Source organism: Narcine bancroftii, chromosome 5 (genome assembly GCF_036971445.1).
Source record: "Narcine bancroftii isolate sNarBan1 chromosome 5, sNarBan1.hap1, whole genome shotgun sequence".
Classification (NCBI taxonomy): Eukaryota; Metazoa; Chordata; class Chondrichthyes; order Torpediniformes; family Narcinidae; genus Narcine; species Narcine bancroftii.
This window is the reverse complement of record NC_091473.1, coordinates 25,165,232-25,183,473: the sequence shown is the minus strand read 5'-3', so window position 1 is coordinate 25,183,473 and position 18,242 is coordinate 25,165,232. Positions and strand designations below refer to the sequence as shown.

At 42.4% G+C, this 18,242-nt stretch overlaps 1 protein-coding gene and 1 long non-coding RNA gene across 11 annotated transcripts in view; one reads left to right on the top strand and one right to left on the bottom strand.

Annotated features, from left to right (window-relative positions):
• chl1b (cell adhesion molecule L1-like b) overlaps positions 1-18,242 on the bottom strand; it is a 687,190-nt gene that overhangs the window by 285,935 nt on the left and 383,013 nt on the right. The gene's annotated exons all lie outside the window — the stretch shown is intronic.
• LOC138763206 (uncharacterized) lies at positions 9,534-15,467 on the top strand. The gene is made up of 2 exons (XR_011357393.1): positions 9,534-9,806; positions 14,893-15,467. It is a non-coding gene; the product is annotated as an uncharacterized lncRNA (long non-coding RNA).

The following is an 18,242-nucleotide window of genomic DNA, read 5'->3' as shown; positions in this document are numbered from 1 at the left end:
TGAATGGAATGAAACTCCACTCATTCTTTTGGACCAATAAAATGCTAAACAAGAGGTTGTCAAGTAAAATTGGGGCATGTGATACCAGGGCTATATGCTGGTATCGACAGAATATTGGTTAATGGTGGTAAATTATGAGTGATGGGCTGTTGCAGGTGTGACAGAGTATATAGAAATGTTTTTGGGAGATAAATAAGGAAAGGTTTGTTTGAGTAGGTCACATACAAACACTTTAAAACAGATTTTATTTGAAATACCGGAGCTCTGCTAATGCTAGACATATCAGCTCTACATCTTTTGCAAGAGCTTTGAAGAGTCCCCAAAAGACTTCACTAATGGATTGTTATTTACCAAAGGCCACAGATGAAAGAGAAGGCTGGAGCCACTGCTGTCTGGAAGGACAGCTTGCTGTTGTGAGAGGGTCATGTGGTTTTGCCTCTGAGAGAGAGGGGGGGAGAGAGAGAGAGAGAGTGAGAGAGAGATATCACTTTTACAGTGTTACAGCCAGCAAGAGCAGCTGGAACTGGAACAGGACAAGCTGGCAAGAAGCCTCAGTTCGGAAGATGGCCTAGACAAAGCCCTTGTGGTTAATGCAAGAGGAAAGGACTGGCTGTCTAATGTTTCACTTGGAATAAGAGAAACAAAAAGGAATTCTGTAGTGACCTGAAATAAAGAGGTTATCATCTGGATAACCCTGAAAGGGAAAGTTTCGTCAGCAAGACATTGAGGTGACTGATGGAAGTACATCAGTTGTGGATGTCCTGGAACAACAAATCTCTCTCTGAAAACCAACAAAAACCTTCCTGAATGGTAACCATTTACCTTTTGAGCACCAAAGCCTGGTGAACTTTATACATGCTAAATTCTGTGCACAGTATAAGAATTGCCTGCAACCAGTGAACTTGGAGGTATGAGAAGTGAGATTGGACTGTGAACCAAAGAACTTTTCTGAACTTACACACACATTACATACATGTGCGCTTAGAATTAGAAGGGGGTTAAGTTAGGTTATGTAAGTTAGTGATAAGTTAAAGTTTGATTCTATTTTCATGCTTGAAGATAAATAAAAGCAACTTTTGTTTAAGTAACCATTTGTCTTGGTGAATATGTATTGCTGCTGGGTTTTGGGGTTCTCTGGGCTCATAACACAGGAATATGTGCTGGTATTCAACCAGTTCACAATGCAAGATGTATTGGATCCAAGTATGCAGATCACACAAAACTTGATGACAGTATGGGTTGCAAGGAGGATGTAAAGAAGCCTGAGAAGAATTGACAGCATAAGTGAATGGCAGATGAAACATATTGTAGAGAAATGTTGGGTCGTAAAAAGAAAAATAATAGCATCTTTTTTATCATGATGTGAGACTGAGCATTTTTTTAAATCAGAGGAGCCTGGCTATCCTTGTACACAAAACAGTGAATGTTTACATCAACGTCGAGCAAGCAATTGGGAAGCAAAGGATACATTTACTTTCATTGCAAGAGGATTGAACACAAGAGCAAAAAATTGCAGTTACATTGGACTCCAGTAACACTTGTAATAATGTTTCCTAGTTTTCCAGCTCGTGGAAGGATCTATTTTCGAAATAAAGGAATGTAAAAAAAGGTCCATGAGGTTAAATACTGCAAGGAGGCAAAGTGCGAAAATGATAAATTAAGCAGATAGGGCCAATGCCCTCTTTATTCTGGAAGAATGACATCATTTGATTGAAGCATTCAACATTCATTTTGGGTTTTACAAGGATACAGAGACAGTATTTCCCATGTTGGTGTATCTGGAAAAAGGAATCGTGGTTTCAGAAATAGAGTTAGGACAGAAATGACTTGCAATTTCCTTATTCTCCAGAATGATTTGCATTCTTCCCCACATGCACCACCCCCCAAGTAGTTCTGAAGATAGTCAAGATGCGGTGTGGTTGGGCTTTGGATATTGGGGGAAATCAAAGGATTTGGGTTTGGGGCAGGAATGAGGCACAAAGATGAACGATCACTCACAATTTTAATGAATGCAAAGCATCCACAAAAGGCTGAATGCACTATTTCTGCTTCAACTTCTGAAGTTCAATTTCTTCTGTGGCTTCCGCAGAGTATTGAGAATCCCAGCAGCTGTAATATTGTTGAACCACTCTGACAGAAAAGCATGGGAAATTTACAACACAAATGTCTGAAAAAAATACAAGTTTTATTGGTGAATTCAGAGTCATATCAAGGTTGTAAAACATCGAGAAGGAAAAAGTGATTTAAGAGTCGGAGAAACTAAAAAGGAAAATAAATATATTTCCAACAGTTTGAAACTGAGGAATTAGACTCTACTAGCAAGCAATTGTTTTCAAAATCAGTTTGCCCATCAGTAATTCATGTTTCTCTTATTATAAGTTGGAATACATCCAGTGCTAATTACTGTCTGTGGTGAGTTTGCAGATCAACCAAACAGATGCATTTCATCTGAACAAGGCAGTCAAGTTATCTTATAATGACATGGCAGAAAGCCATTCAGCCCATCAGATCCAATGCAGCTCTCAGAGGAGCAATCCATTAGTTCCATCTCCACCCTCCCTACCCGCCCCCACCCCCCCCCCCCCCCAATTCCATGGCAGTCGCTTAACATGAGAATCATGAAGTCTGCATAAAGTCAGCCTTTTGGACTGAAGTGTCAATGTCCACCAACTGCTAACCCTCACTTTTTACCTGTGTTTGGTTCATATTCCTCAAAACACTTCCTCTCCATGTATCTGTCTGAGTGTTTCGAGTCACAGCACTCATGTTCCTTGGACAGCAACATTTTTAGTTCCACATTTAATCACTTCAAGGATCACCTGCTCTGCATTCCTTTGAGTTTAGAAGAATGGGAAGTGAACTTGTCAAAATATACAAGATCATAAGAGGGCTTAACAGGGAAGATATGGAATGTTTTCATTCGTGGAAGAATTTCAAATATGGGAATTGCTTTCAAGATAAGGGGGCAGTCTTTGCAAACCAAGGTGCATAGCAATTTCTGGCAGAAGGTTGTGGATCGCTGGAATTCTCCAAGCAGCCCAAGAACTGTGAAGGCTGCACCATTCGTTAATTAAAATGGAGGTAGATATATGTTTGAAAGTTTGAGGGACTGAGGATCACACATGGTCATCTTGAATGGCGGGCTGGTTTGAAGTGCCAAGTAACCTTATCCTGCCTTTATTTTTGCATACTTCTGAATATCAACCCACTCTCTCCCATTGATCTGCCTTTGAGTCCAAAGGGAGTAATTATAAGATAGCGAAGCGGAGTGGGAAATTAGAGGATTGGGAAACCTTCAAAGAACATCAGAGGGTAACTAAGAAAGCCATAAGAGACGGGAAAATGAAGTACGAGAGGAAATTAGCAGATAATATTGCGGAGGATAGCAAAAGCTTTTTTAAGTATGTGAAGAGGAAGAAATTGGTTCGGTCTAAAATTGGCCCTTTGAAAATGGGCAAGGGTGAAATTATTACCGGAAACAAGGAGATGGCAGAGGAATTTAACAAATACTTTGCAACTGTCTTCACCAAGGAGGATATAGGTTATAGTCAGTTAGGGGGTGGTGGTCATGCGGTACCAAGAGACTTGGGGAACTTTACTGGGGAGGTAGGGGATCTAATGGATATCCGGATCCAGAAGCAGGAGGTTATGAGTAAATTGTTGGGACTGAGGGCTGATAAATCCCCAGGGCCTGATGGGCTGCATCTTTGGGTGCTTAAAGAGGTGGCTATGGAAATTGTGGAGGCACTTGTTGACATTTTCCAAAGTTCAATAGATTCCGGGGAGGTCCCTGAGGATTGGAGAGTGGCTGATGTGGTGCCGCTTTTTAAGAAAGGAGGGAGGGAGAAAACGGGAAATTATAGACCGGTTAGCCTGACATCAGTGGTGGGGAAGATATTGGAGTCCATCATAAAAGGAGAAATAGCAGAACACTTAGTCAGTAATAATAGTATAAGGGCTAGTCAGCATGGATTCCTTAAGGGTAAGTCATGCTTGACTAACCTTCTGGAATTTTTTGAGGATGTGACAAAGAGGGTGGACTCGGAAGAGCCAGTGGATGTGGTGTATTTGGACTTCCAGAAGGCCTTTGATAAGGTACCGCACGGGAGTCTAGTGGGCAAGATCAGGGAGCATGGTATTGGAGGTAAGGTGCTGACATGGATAGGAAATTGGTTAAGAGATAGGAAACAAAGGGTTGGAGTAAATGGGTCTTTTTCAGAATGGCAGGATGTGACGAGTGGAGTGCCTCAGGGATCGGTGTTGGGTCCTCAGTTGTTTGTAATTTATGTTAATGATTTGGATGAGGGGATTATAAATAACATGAGCAAATTTGCAGATGACACTAAACTGGGTGGCGGTGTGGGGTGTGAGGAGGATGTAAGGAAAATGCAGAGGGACTTGGACAGGCTGGAGGAGTGGGCGGCTAAATGGAAGATGAATTTCAATGTGAACAAATGTGAGGTTATTCATTTTGGGGGAAGTAATAGGAAAGCTGAGTATTATTTAAATGGAGACAAGCTAGGGAGTGGGGAAGTGCAAATGGATCTGGGTGTACTTGTTCACCAGTCACTGAAGGCTAGCATGCAGGTTCAGAAAGCTGTGAAGAAGGCAAATGGAATGTTGGCTTTCATAAAGAGGGGATTGGAGTATAGGAACAGAGACACCCTTGTTATACAGGGCCCTGGTGAGACCCCACCTGGAGTATTGCGTCCAGTTCTGGTCTCCAAACTTGAGGAAGGACATACTAGCTATAGAGGGTGTGCAGCGCAGATTTACAAGGTTAGTTCCAGGGATGGCAGGGTTGTCATATGCAGCAAGGCTAGAAAAACTGGACTTGTATCCATTGGAGTTTAGAAGGATGAGGGGGGACATGATTGAGGTATACAAAATCATCAGGGGGATAGACAAGGTGAAGTCTGATTACTTGTTTCCAATGATGGGGGAGACGAGGACTAGAGGGCATAGTTTAAGAATACAGGGTAGGCCCTTTAGGATGGAGATGAGAAAGCATTTTTTTACCCAGAGAAGTGTGAATCTGTGGAATGCTCTGCCACAGAGGGTGGTAGAGGCAGATTCGCTGACTACGTTCAAAAGAGAGTTAGATAAGACTCTTGTGGGTAACGGAGTTAAGGGTTATGGGGATAAGGCTGGAAAGGGGTACTGATGGTAATGATCAGCCATGATCTAAAATGGCGATGCTGGCCCGACGGGCCAAATGGCCTACTCCAGCTCCTATTATCTATTGTCTATTGTCTATTGAGTGACATTACAATGACATTTTCACATAAAGGGCATCATTAGCTTTGCTATTTATATTGACAACAATTTTTGACTCAATTTTCCTGATCTCTACTTTGTTCTATTTGTTCATTAGTTGTTCCTGCATCATAATGTATCATTTGACAAGACTTCAAACATTTCAATTTTAAACCCCAGGCATTCATTTCCATAATGCCACAACCATTCGTGCTTCAGGACACTAATGCAGTGATGTAACAAGCCAAAGCAGACACAATGGTCATTTAGACATGCAGACCAGAACTTAATGTTCAAAACAAGTGAGGTTTATTCACCCAAGGCAGTTGGTTCTTCAAGCACAGATGAACAATAATAATGGTAACAGAGTTTAAATTACAGCATTCCATTTCTCACTCTTGGCTTGTTCCTCTCTCACCTCTCCTTGAAAGAAGAATTTATCTTTCCAGGGTAGGAGTCATTTCTGATTGACTTCAAAGATTTGTTAAATGCATACCTTCTTGCTTTGCTTGTTTTGTTATTTGACACAATTTATTAAAACTGTTATCCGTGGTCATGACACACAGCTTTCAAGAAACTATAGTTTGTACATTTGTCTCTCATTTGCGGTATGCTTCTGTAAATCTCAGAACAGCAGAGTTTAAAATAATATTATTGCCTGTATTATATTCAGTTGGTAGCACTGAGTCATTAGATGTCAGAATTCAGAGACATGGGGGGATAAATTTAGTCTGACACTTCAGTGAAATGCTGGGCTATTGGTGGCACCATCCTTCATATTTGCCATTCAAACAAGTCTCTCCCCACTCTCCCAGAGCTTGAGTGCAATGTGGCTGAGAGAAGAAAAGGATTGGCAGCTCAACCGGGGTGACTCTATAAATGCTGCAGGCATGATGGAGGTGGAAGTAAAAGAGGGGGGTGGGTGGGGTTGTGTTATTTTATGAGGGAGGACTTCATAGGAGTACTTGGAGAAGATATTCCTGCAGGAATATCTAATAAGGATTTGTAGATGGAATTGAGGAATAGGAAGGGGATGATCGCCTTGCCTTCTTGCCCCAGCAATAGTTATAGGGGTAAATACGTAGGGAGAATGCCCTGTAGTTGCATGACAAATGGGATGACAATAGTCAGGGAATTTAGCTTGCCCAATATTAACTGGCATTGCCATTGTGCTTAGGTCTCACGTGGGGTGACATTTGTGGTGTGTTAATGAACGTTTTCACAAGCAATATTTTAAGAGCCTGACTAAAGAGGTGGCTACGCTTGACAACCTCTTGGGAGACAAAAAAGGGCAAGTAACTGAGGTGTCAATGGGGAAATCTTTTACAAGCAGTGACCATAATTCTCTCAGTTTTAAAATAGTTACAGAAAAACAAAGGACACAATTTTTATGGGGTTAACAGAAACCTACAGGGGTTGATTTGGAGAGGCTGTTTGCAGGTGAAGGGATATCTAGTAAATGGAAGGCTTTTAGTCTGCTTTGATACCACGGGCTGAAGCTGTTTCAGGGCGGCGTCCACCAAGAACAGTCATGTAAACAGTGATGATTACGCAAGCTACTTGACTGGCTGCATCTGCAAGTTCATTGAGGACGTCACCAAAATCAAATGCTTCACAACCACGACTAATCAGAATCCATGGTTGGTTGCAGAGGTCTGGGCACTTCTCAGAGCTACTGATGCTGCCTTCTGGACAGGAGACAAAATGGTACTAGGATCAGCCAAGGCTGAACTCTCCTGTGCAATCTGGAAGACAAAGCATGGGTGCACACAGGAGATCTGTACGAACAGACAGCTGTGTGACACCGACGACATGAGTCGCATGTGCCAAGGTCTCAAGATCATAACAGATCACAAGACATTGTTGCAAGTTAAAGACAATGACGCCTCCCTTTTGAACATATTCAACATCTTCTATGCACAGTTTGATAAGAAGAACAGGCTAACGCTGAAGGAAGTCTATGTCCCCGTGATGAATGGGCCCCTTGCCTTGGCTGAGGTGAGGAGAACCCAGTCCAAGGTGAACCCACACAGGGCAGTGAAACCAGACAACATACCTGGTCAGGTACTGAATGAATATGTAGACCAAATGACAAAGGTCTTTACAGATATCTTCAACACCTCACTGCAGCAGTCCATCGTTCCTGAGGATTTCAAGACAGCCACCATCATCCCGGTACCAAAGAGGGCAAAACTAACAGACTACTGCCCCAAGGCACCAATCTCCACCATTATGAAATGCTTTGAGTCTCTTGTGATGGAACACATCAAAGCATACCCAGAGACACTGGATGCATTTCAATTCGCCTAGAGAAGAAATTGTTCTACTGATGATGCCAGAGCCTTGTCCCTCTACTACATCCTGACCCACCTGGAGAACATAGGCTGCTGTTTGACTTCAGCTCAGCATTTAATATGATTATTCCACAGAAGCTGCTAGAGTGGCTGACCTAGCTGGAACTCAACACCTCTCTCCGTAACTGGATTCTGGACTTCTTATTGGAAGGACCACTGTCTGTCTGGCTTGGAAGTAGAACATCAAGCACTGTCATGCTGGGCACTAGCGCACCTCGGGGCTGTGTGCTCAGCTCACTCCTGTTCACGCTACTGACCCCACCTGCATCATCAGGTCCAGCTCCAACAGAGTCATCAAGGTGACACAACAGTCGTTGGATTCATCAGCAACAATGATGATGTGCGAAAATAACAATCTTAGTCTCAATGTGGACAAGATGAACAAGATGATTGTGGAGTTCAGGAGGAGCAGGTATGTCTACTGTCCAGCACAAATTAATAACAGTTATGGAGAAAATAGAGAGCACCTTCACAAGTTCCAGCACAAATTAATAACAGTTATGGAGAAAATAGAGAGCACCTTCACAAGTTCCTCGGAGTCCACTAAACTAGTGCCTGCCCTGGACAAACGTCCCCTCACTTGTCAGAAAGGCACCACAGCGACTGCAAATCCTGAGAAGACTGAAGTGGGCAAGGCTACTCACCACCATTATGTCAACCTTCCACAAGAGCTCTGTCGAGAACATCCTGGCTGCCTGCATCACAGTGTGGTGGAGTTGCTGAAGAGAAGTGAATGAGAGGCCAAGCCACAGGCAAAGAGGAACACTGTGGTCTCCCTCCCCCTCATCAAAGTGATTTACCAGGATTGCTGTTGGAAGAGTGTGTGTAAAAAATAGTTGAGGACCCCCAACCTCCCTGCACAGCTACTCCCATCGGGAAAGAAGTATAGGAGTATTAGTGCCAGTGTGGATTCTGGGTTCGCGGGGTTATTTTTACTCACTGCTACTACTGAAGATAGACAACAGACTCGCCAAGGCAAATAGCGCCTTTGGAAGACTACACAAAAGAGTCTGGAAAAACAACCAACTGAAAAACCTCACAAATATAAGCGTATACAGAGCCGTTGTCATACCCACACTCCTGTTCGGCTCCGAATCATGGGTCCTCTACCGGCATCACCTACGGCTCCTAGAATGCTTCCACCAGCGTTGTCTCCGCTCCATCCTCAACATTCATTGGAGCGCTTTCATCCCTAACGTCGAAGTACTCGAGATGGCAGAGGTCGACAGCATCGAGTCCACGCTGCTGAAGATCCAGCTGCGCTGGGTGGGTCACATCTCCAGAATGGAGGACCATCGCCTTCCCAAGATCGTGTTATATGGCGAGCTCTCCACTGGCCACCGTGACAGAGGTGCACCAAAGAAAAGGTACAAGGACTGCCTAAAGAAATCTCTTGGTGCCTGCCACATTGACCACCGCCAGTGGGCTGATATCGCCTCAAACCGTGCATCTTGGCGCCTCACAGTTTGGCGGGCAGCAACCTCCTTTGAAGAAGACCGCAGAGCCCACCTCACTGACAAAAGGCAAAGGAGGAAAAACCCAACACCCAACCCCAACCAACCAATTTTCCCCTGCAACCGCTGCAACCGTGTTTGCCTGTCCCGCATCGGACTTGTCAGCCACAAACGAGCCTGCAGCTGACGTGGACTTTTACCCCCTCCATAAATCTTCGTCCGCAAAGCCAAGCCAAAGACTACTGAATTGCAATTCAGGAGTCATGATAAAAAGTTCCCCGCACAGCGACCAAACATTCTCTTTTATCCTGATCCGTAGCATACTGCATAATATTATGCCAATAAGCTACAGCTTATCAATACCCAATAGTTAGCTCGTCACATATACAAAGTATCTTGAAGTTAATATTAATCAGTGCATGTACACATTAACAGATGCTCTATTGTTCTTCCAGATGCTGCCATGACCTTCACTGCTCTTGGCACATCTTGTTCAATTTGTGGCTGACTTTTTCTGATTTATTCTTCCTGCTGTCTCACCACCATGGTGCAAAGCCTGACTTAACTACACTTGCACTAGCCCAGCTCTACCTACAGTTTGCATGACTTCCTCACCACCACTAATAGGCTGAGAAATAGTTCGTCCTACCGGCAATGAGAATTCTGAACAGCTAAATGAACTGTTCACATCAACCATGAGAAAAAAAAACAGAATGAGAAGAAGATGAAATGAACTGACCAAGTGTGTAAAAGTAGATGACACAATTTTCTTGTTTATTTTCATTGTGTGATGTCATTGTTTAATGGGTTTAATGTAGCGGATATGTTGAACGTTTAGTGGGTGGGGAGGGGGGTGGGAAGGAGGGAGGGAAGGGAGGGGGGAAAAAAGGGAGAAAATGACACTGTGTATATTCAAGAGGGAAATGTTTATGTGTATTTTGGTCAGTATGGTTCATAGTGTGAAAAATTAAAATTAAAAAAAAAACCATGAGATACTACTGTTTATTAAACAATATATACTGGTACCTATTTTTATATATGTGTATTTGTCCTGCATATGTATTGCTTGATGGATGTGTGTTATGTCTGGTTATGTGTTTGTATGTTTTGCACCAAGGACCAGAGAATACTGTTTTAATGGTTAATAGAACTATAGAATGCTACAGCACAGAAAGCAGGTCATTCAGCCTTTCTAGTTTGTGCCTACCACTATTTCGCTGACCTATTCCCACTGCATCACCCTCTAGACCTCTCTCACCCATGTATCTATCCAATCTATTCTTGAAACTCAAGATCGAGACAGCATTCACCACATCAGATGGCAGCCCCTTCCACCCTCCCACCACTCTCTGAGTGAAGAACTTTCCCCTAATGTTCCCCCTAAACTTTTCCCCTTTCATCTTAAAACTATAACCCTTCGTACATATATCCCCCCTATCTAAGTGCAAAAAGCCTATTCGCATCCACTCTATCTAGACCTCTCAAAATCTTGTAAACCTCCATCAAGTCTCCCCTCATTTTACTTTGCTCCAAGGAATAAAGTCCTAATCTGTATAATCTTTCCTGCAACTCAACTCTTGAAGACTCGGCAATATCCCAGTAAATCTCTGCACTCTTTCAATCTTATTGATAACTTTCCTGTAGTTAGGCATCCTGAATGGACACAATATTCCAAATTTGGGTTCAGCAATGTCTTAAACAACTTCAACATGACATCTCAACTCCTATACTCAATACTTTGATTTATAAAGGCTAAGATGCCAAAAGCTTTCTTTACAATCCTGTACATCTGCGACGCCATCTTTAGGAAATTAGGTATCTGTATTTCCAGATCTCTTTGCTCCTCCACACTCCTCAGTGCCCTATCAGTTACTGTGTATGTCCTATCTTGGTTTTCCCTTCCAAAATGCACCACTTCACACTTGTTTGTATTAAACTCCATCTGCCTTTTTTTGGCCCATTTTTCCAGTTGGTCCAAATCCCTCTGCAAGCTTTGAAAATCTTCCTTGCTGTCCTCAACACCTCCTATCTTTATGTCATCAGCAAACTTGCTGATTCAATTTATCACATTATCATTGGTATGAACAACAGACCACAATGGTTCCAACACAGATCCTTGAGGCATACCTTTAGCTACACGCCTCCAATCCGAGAAGCAACCATCCGCTCTCTGTTTTCTCCCACACAGCCAATTTTGAATCCAGTTTACCACCTCTCCATGGATTCCTAGTGTCTGAACCTTCTGAACTAACCTCCCACATGGGACCTTGTCAAAGGCCTTACTAAAGTCCATGTAGACAACAACCACAGTCTCTCCTTCATCTACCTTCTTGGTAACCTCCTCGAAAAAACTCTACAAGATTTGTTAAACTCATCCTCCTTCTCACTAACTGCTCTAACATTCTGGTTCCCCTTCCCTTGCAAATCTAGTTTAAAGCCATTGAGACAAGACTAACAAACCTACCGACAAGGATATTAATCCGCTTCCAGTTCAGATGCAATCTGTCCCATCAAATCAGATCCCACCTTCCCTGGAATAGAGCCCAGTGATCTAAAAACCTGGAAAGGCTGCAAGGACAGGTTGGTGAGCATAATGTTGTGATAATTACTGGAGGGCATTCTGAGGGTAAGGATCTTCAGTCAGCATGGTTTTGTGCATGGAAAATCATGTCTCACAAATTTGATAGAGTTTTTAAAGAGGTGACCAAGAAGATTGATGAAGTAGGGGCAGTAGACATTGTCTACATGGACTTCAGCAAGGCCCTTGAGAAGGTGTAGCACAAGGTTAGATTAAATGGGATCAGTGTGAGCTGTCTAATTGGATACAGAATTGGCTTGATGGTAGAAGTCAGAGGGTAGTAATAGATGGTTATTACTCAGACTGGAGGCTCTTGACTGGAAATGTGCTGCAGGGATCAGTTCTGGGTCCACTGTTGTCATCTATATTAATATCTTGGATGACAATGTAGTTCACATGGTGAGGAAGTATGCAGGTGACATAGTGGACAGTGAAGAAAGTTTCACGAGATTACAAAACAGATCTAGATGCAATGGAATAGTGGGCCAAGGAATTATAGATTGAATTTATGTTGGACAAGAATGAGGTGCTGCATTTTGCTTAATCAAACCAGGGTAGGACTTGTACAGTAAATGACAGTAAAGTGCCCTGGGGAGTGCAGATGGATAATTCCTTGAAAGTAGTGACACAGGTACACAGGGTGGTGATGTTTGGCATGCTTGTGCCATCAATCAGTCATAAATACAGGAAGCACAATCAGGGTCAGAATTTTTTGTCATGACCAAGTCATGAAATTTGGTGTTTTGTGGTGGCATCATGGTGCAAACATTCATATTATAACCATCTTACAACATTATTATAAAAAAATTAAAATAATAGCACACGAAAAGTCAGACAATGTCTTTGGTTCTTTGATTATTCAGGAATCTGATGGCAACGGAGAAGAAACTGTCCTTGTGCTGTTGAGTGCTTGTCTTTAGGCTCCTGTACGGTTTTTTTGAATGTAACAAAGTAAAGAGGGCATGACCTGGTGGGTCTTTGAGGACAGAGGCTACTTTTTTTTAAGACTCCGCCTCACGTTGATATCCTCGATGGAGTGAAGTCTGCTGCCTGTGAGAATTGCTGGAGGAACTGAAAGGGTAAAACTGTGGGTCAAAATGTCAGTTAACGTTTCAGGTTGGATACCTTTATCAAGACTAAAACGATAACTACTTCAGACTGCACTGATGTCTGTACCATGGCTGGGACCCAACAAACTGCAACCACCATAGACCATGCTCATGTCTACCCTATGGCTGGAACCCAGCAAACTACAACCACCTCAAACCACAATGTGCCTGTTCCATGGCTGGGACTCATGAATATTCTGAACTCAGTCCACACCTCCATAGTCAGTGCTTACTTCACACTGCAAGCCTCAACATCCCCCAATCCCAAAGACCCACCAACGTAGCCCTTTTAGTCTCAATAAAGGGTCCAGACCTAAAATATTGACAGACCATTTCTATCCATGGAAGCCCTCTGACTTGCTGAGTTTCTCCAACCGTTCTTTGCTTGCTTAAGATTCCAAGATCTCCAATTCTTGTGTTTCACAGGAACAGAGATGTCATGTTACAATGGTACAGGACACATTAATGAGACCACACTTGGAGTATTGTGCACAGTTCAGAGCACCCAGTTAGGGTAAAGATATAATTAAGCTGGGAAGGGTGCAGAAAAGATTTTAAAAACTCCCGAGAGAACATTTTTCAGACAGAGGGTGGTGGGTATATGGAACGAGCTGCCAAAGTTGGAGAGTCGGGTACAAAAACAATGTTTCAAAATAAGACCGACCGGTACTTAGCAAAGGTTACGAGTGACATGAGGTAAACACAGGAAAATGGGTCGAGCTTCGATGAACAACTTGGTTGCCGTGGTTCTGTTTCTGTGTTGTAAAACCCTATGACTCTAAGTGGGAGGAACTTAATGGGTCAAGCAGTATCTATGGAGGCTCAGGACAATTCTTTTTCTGCCACAGATGCTGATTGACCTGTTGAGCTCCCCCAGCAGCTTGTGTTTTGCTCTGGATATAGTTGCTTATGCAAACACACACTTTTTTTATGGACCTCTGTGAGTTTGCAAAGGATGCTGAAGTACAAAGTCATCACAAAAAGACTTGCCCTAACTCTGTAAGAGCAAACGTCAGTGAAATACTACTGAATAAGTTTACAGTTGTTCATCAAAAACAGTTCTCCATCAAAATGATGCTTTGTGCAAATAGTTAGATATCAAACAGAATGAAGGTGGAATAATCAAAGAAAACAAATGTTTGGATTTATTATTTGGTTTGTAACAATTATCATGAATGTGAATTTTCAATTATAAATAAAGAGGGGTCAGAGAAAAAGGGGCACTTTGCAAGTCATGGGTAGAACAAAAGGACCCGAGGGTAACATTTTTCACACTGATGGTGTTGAGTACATGGAATAAGCAACTGGACAGTGGAAGAGGTGGGGACAATTGCAAAAGACATTTAGATAGGTATGTGGATAAGAAAGGTTTCTAGGGAAATGGGCTGAATGCAGACAAATGGGTCATGATTAATCAGCATGGACAAGTTGAACTAAAGGGCCTGTTTCCATGATGTAAAAATCTATTCCTCCATAACATCTTGAGTGCTTGCCAAGAGAAGTCTGTCTAAAATCACCTTGAGTTAAGGAATGAGAAATATTGAGAGATAAAAAGGGAGTTTGCAAAGGAAGTACAGACAGGCACCTGGAGAGAGTGAGAGATGTCAGGAGATGCAGTTAAGGGTTAAAACTCTGTTAAAGACTGAATATAGTCGTCCTATTAGAAATATTTGTATCCCTTGTATCCGACACCTATGGGGACTGGTAGATGCCGGATAAGTGACTTTTCCAGTTGCTTGAGACTATGTTGAGTGAATGGAGAAATAACTCAGAGGCAGAACAATTATAAGCCCGTACTTTTTTACTCATTTATTTTTTGCCATTTACTTGAGGTTGTCTGTTGCCTAAATTCTGGATAGCGTGGATCTTATTGTATAATGTTTGGATTTGTTATTGGGTTTGTAACAATTGGCAAAAGCAATTTTATATATGTCTTTGAAATTTGGAGTATTTCTCCAAGGCAGAACTAATAATCTTGTTGGCCAAAGGCCATGCACAATCTTACAGCTGCAAATATCACTCAGTTAGCCAAAGTGTTTTTGCCTGACTGTTTGCTACTCTTCCACATAATGTGGTCATGCTGGGAGGGATGGGAGTTGCATTGGAGTTGCTGAATAATAAATTCTATTTTTATTCTTCAGAACCTACAAAGCAAGCCCAGCTGAATTTCCAACGAAGCAATTATTTTAAGGTCACTCTATTCCTTCCACAAGAACAAACATGCAACTTAAGCCTTTTGGGACAGCTTCTGCATGAAAAAGGACAGTCAGTACCATCTGGCCAAAGGGAATGAAATGCTCTAATAGATAGGAAGGCATCTGTAAAAATGGCAGCAACACCGAGATTAAAAGAGAGGTGAACAGTAGCTCAAGACTATGAGACATAATCAGATCCAGCAGGAACCAAACCACGTGAAAAAGATTTCTCCAAAGAATTGAAAACAGTGCTTATGTCATTTATTAAGAAATATAATTCACAACGCACTTCTTGAAGCTTTTATGCAAGAAAACAAATTCCTCTGAGTACAAAAAAACCAAAATATATCTGAATCTTTTGCTATTATGATTGCACCATTGTGATTTAAATTATTTCTCAATCTGGGAGCAAAATGTCATTTCCACAGCTGTTCATGTACAGCAGTGAAAAGAGTTGCTCTGAAGGTATCTATATTTGCCTGCAAATTAGAAGAAAGCAAAATAAACACTGGTTTGGAAAATTCAAGATTTAAGATTATTTTATTGTCATGTCATTAAACAGAAAATGGTATATTGCACAAAATTTCCTTGACTGTGCATAAAAGGTGATTTCTTTACTGCAAGCCCCACCTACTAATGTTATATGCGAAGGAGTTTGAACTGTTACAGGCTGTTAGTTGATTTGATTAATACTCTTGCAACAAAAAGTTAATCAATATAATGAATGGTTAGTATCTGGTTTCAGGCAATGAGAAAATCGATTCGAGTATATAGAAACAAGGAGGAATAAAAAACATTGAACAAGTAGAAATAGAGGAATAAAAACAAAACGGAACTCCAGAGACCAAAATGAAATAAATGTTCTTTCCACTCACATGAAAAGAAACATAATTAAACTATTTTTAATCCTACTAAGCTGTGACTTAAGACAGTTCCCAGCTTCAAACTTGTTCAGGGTCTGAACTATCAGGTACAATTTTAAGTCCTGGATGGAAAGCCACCAGATTATGCAGGTCCCCACCTTGGTGTTACAAGGGGTGGGTTTTGCCACGGATACAGTCTACCTTCATTCATACCCTACAAACTGGATGGCCACCTGAAAGAGACAGTTTGCTGAGTTGCCCAAGACTGAAAGGATGCAGAGGCTGTCAGTGAGGTAAATTAATGAAATGCATTTGGACGGTTCAGTGGAGACTGGTTTGCTCAAGATTCCAGGCAGTGCAAGGGAGCCAAGCAGGTGTTAGGTAACTCAGAGAAATCAGGAAAGAGTGTCCACTTGGTTGCCTTAAATGTTCTTGGTTGTCAGCCAATGCATGACAAATAGCACAGTATATTGATAACTGAACTAGCCAGTGGAATAAATTATGTTTGGAGTGGGTTGCATGCAACAATTCAACATGACCTCAAAACATGGAATGATCGACTGTTGAAATTCTAAAATGAGGGAATGGCAGATATAACTAATTTCTTAGTTGGTCCTTCGGTGAGCAAACTTCCCTGGTGGGCACCTACCCTTGATTAGTACAAATTTTAAACAAGAAGCATTTAAATAAGCCAAGATGGTGACAATTAATGTACAACAAACAGATGAAATGAAATTCAATATGTGCATTTACTGATCATTTACCGGCCTGTGAAAATCACAACAGTGGGAATATTTCAGACAGCAAAAATATCAAGTTCCTGAAGCTCCATTCACACTGGCAGTGTGAATGCTCATGAAATGGCACCCAGCCATTAGATCATCCCGGAGATGGACCGACTAGGTAGGGTGTATCAACCTGGGGCCTGAGCCCCAGTTTGCCCAGTGTAAAAGGGACAGGGAGTATGCTGGGACCAATTAGTGAGGATAGGTGCCCCTCTCCCTGGAATGCTGGTGGTGAATGTGAAAGGTCGCAGAGAACAGTGGTCCAGTATGAATGGCGAAAACGGCTTCTTCAACCAGTTTGTTTAGCAGCCAATTTACTGGTTTACCAGTGTGAGAAGGGTTAATGTCAAAGAAAGGACCTCATACATTCTCCCTACTCATATTTTTCATCACTGAAGACAGCAGCAGTAAATTGGGATTAAATATAATTAATTTTTCTTAATAATTTCACATTTTGCATGATAATATTTTCAATACAAGCAGAGAAAAGTTGACTTCACTCCAACAATCAGTAATATAGGAAAACAAGAAAGAATTACATGATAGAGAAAAACCTTGTATAACAAAAAATCGATCACATTTTAAAATTGATTCACTTAAAAGAAACAATGGCCTGTTCCGAAGCAGCTTTGCAAGCACTCACTGTTTTTAAGTGACTTTAGCTAAATCAAGCTACTTGTTATGATTAATGACAATTCTAGCCTTTCACCTCAACTTTACTGTTGCTTCTGGCAAGGAGCAACAGGAGGAGCAGGGTTCAGGGAGAATCTGGCCGATCACAGAAGGCACAAGGTTCAAGGGGATTATAGCTAAGCAAGGTCTGGGGGATTATGGCTGAGCTCACAGGGAGCAGGGTAGAGGAGCATTCTAGCTGATAACACAGGGAGCAGGTCCAAGGGGATTATGGCCAGAAAGACAGGAAACAGAGTAGAGAAATATTGTGGCCGGGCACACAGGGAGCAGTGTTAGGGGGGGGGGGGGGTGGATTAATGCTGGGCAGACAGGGAGCAGTGTCTGGGTGGATTGTAGCCAAGCACACAGGGTCCAGTGGGATTCTGGCCAAGCATACAGGGAGCGAGGTCCAGGGTCATGATGGCCAACCACACAAGGAGCAATGTCCAGGGTAATTATGGCTGGGTGCATAGGAAGCAGGGTCTAGGGGATGGTGGTTGACCATACAGGGAGGATGGTTTGGGGTGATGACAGCTGATTACCCTGAGACAGAACAAGAGGGATTATGGCCAGGTGCACAGGGAGCAAGATCCGGAAGGGTTGGGTGGGGTGTGGGATTATGACCAAACACAAAAGGAGCAAGGTCTGGTGATGGGGGGGGGGGGGGGGGGGGGCGGTTTCTGGCCAAATGCACAGGGAGCAGGATCCATGGGGATTATGGCCAAGCACAGAGGAAGCAGGATCGGGAGGATGATGACCCTTGATTTAAAATGCTGAGGTGATTTGTGGAAACAACTTTGTCAAGTTTTTCGGTGTGACAAGATGGAAACTAATGCTAGAAGGCCAGAGGTTTAACCCCATTTAGAAATTATTATTTAAGAGACCCCTTGCATCTAACCTGTGAAAAATTAATGAAAGTAAGGTGTATTCTTCATGTGGAACACAAACACATTTCCAGGGCTGCTTGAAGACAGTA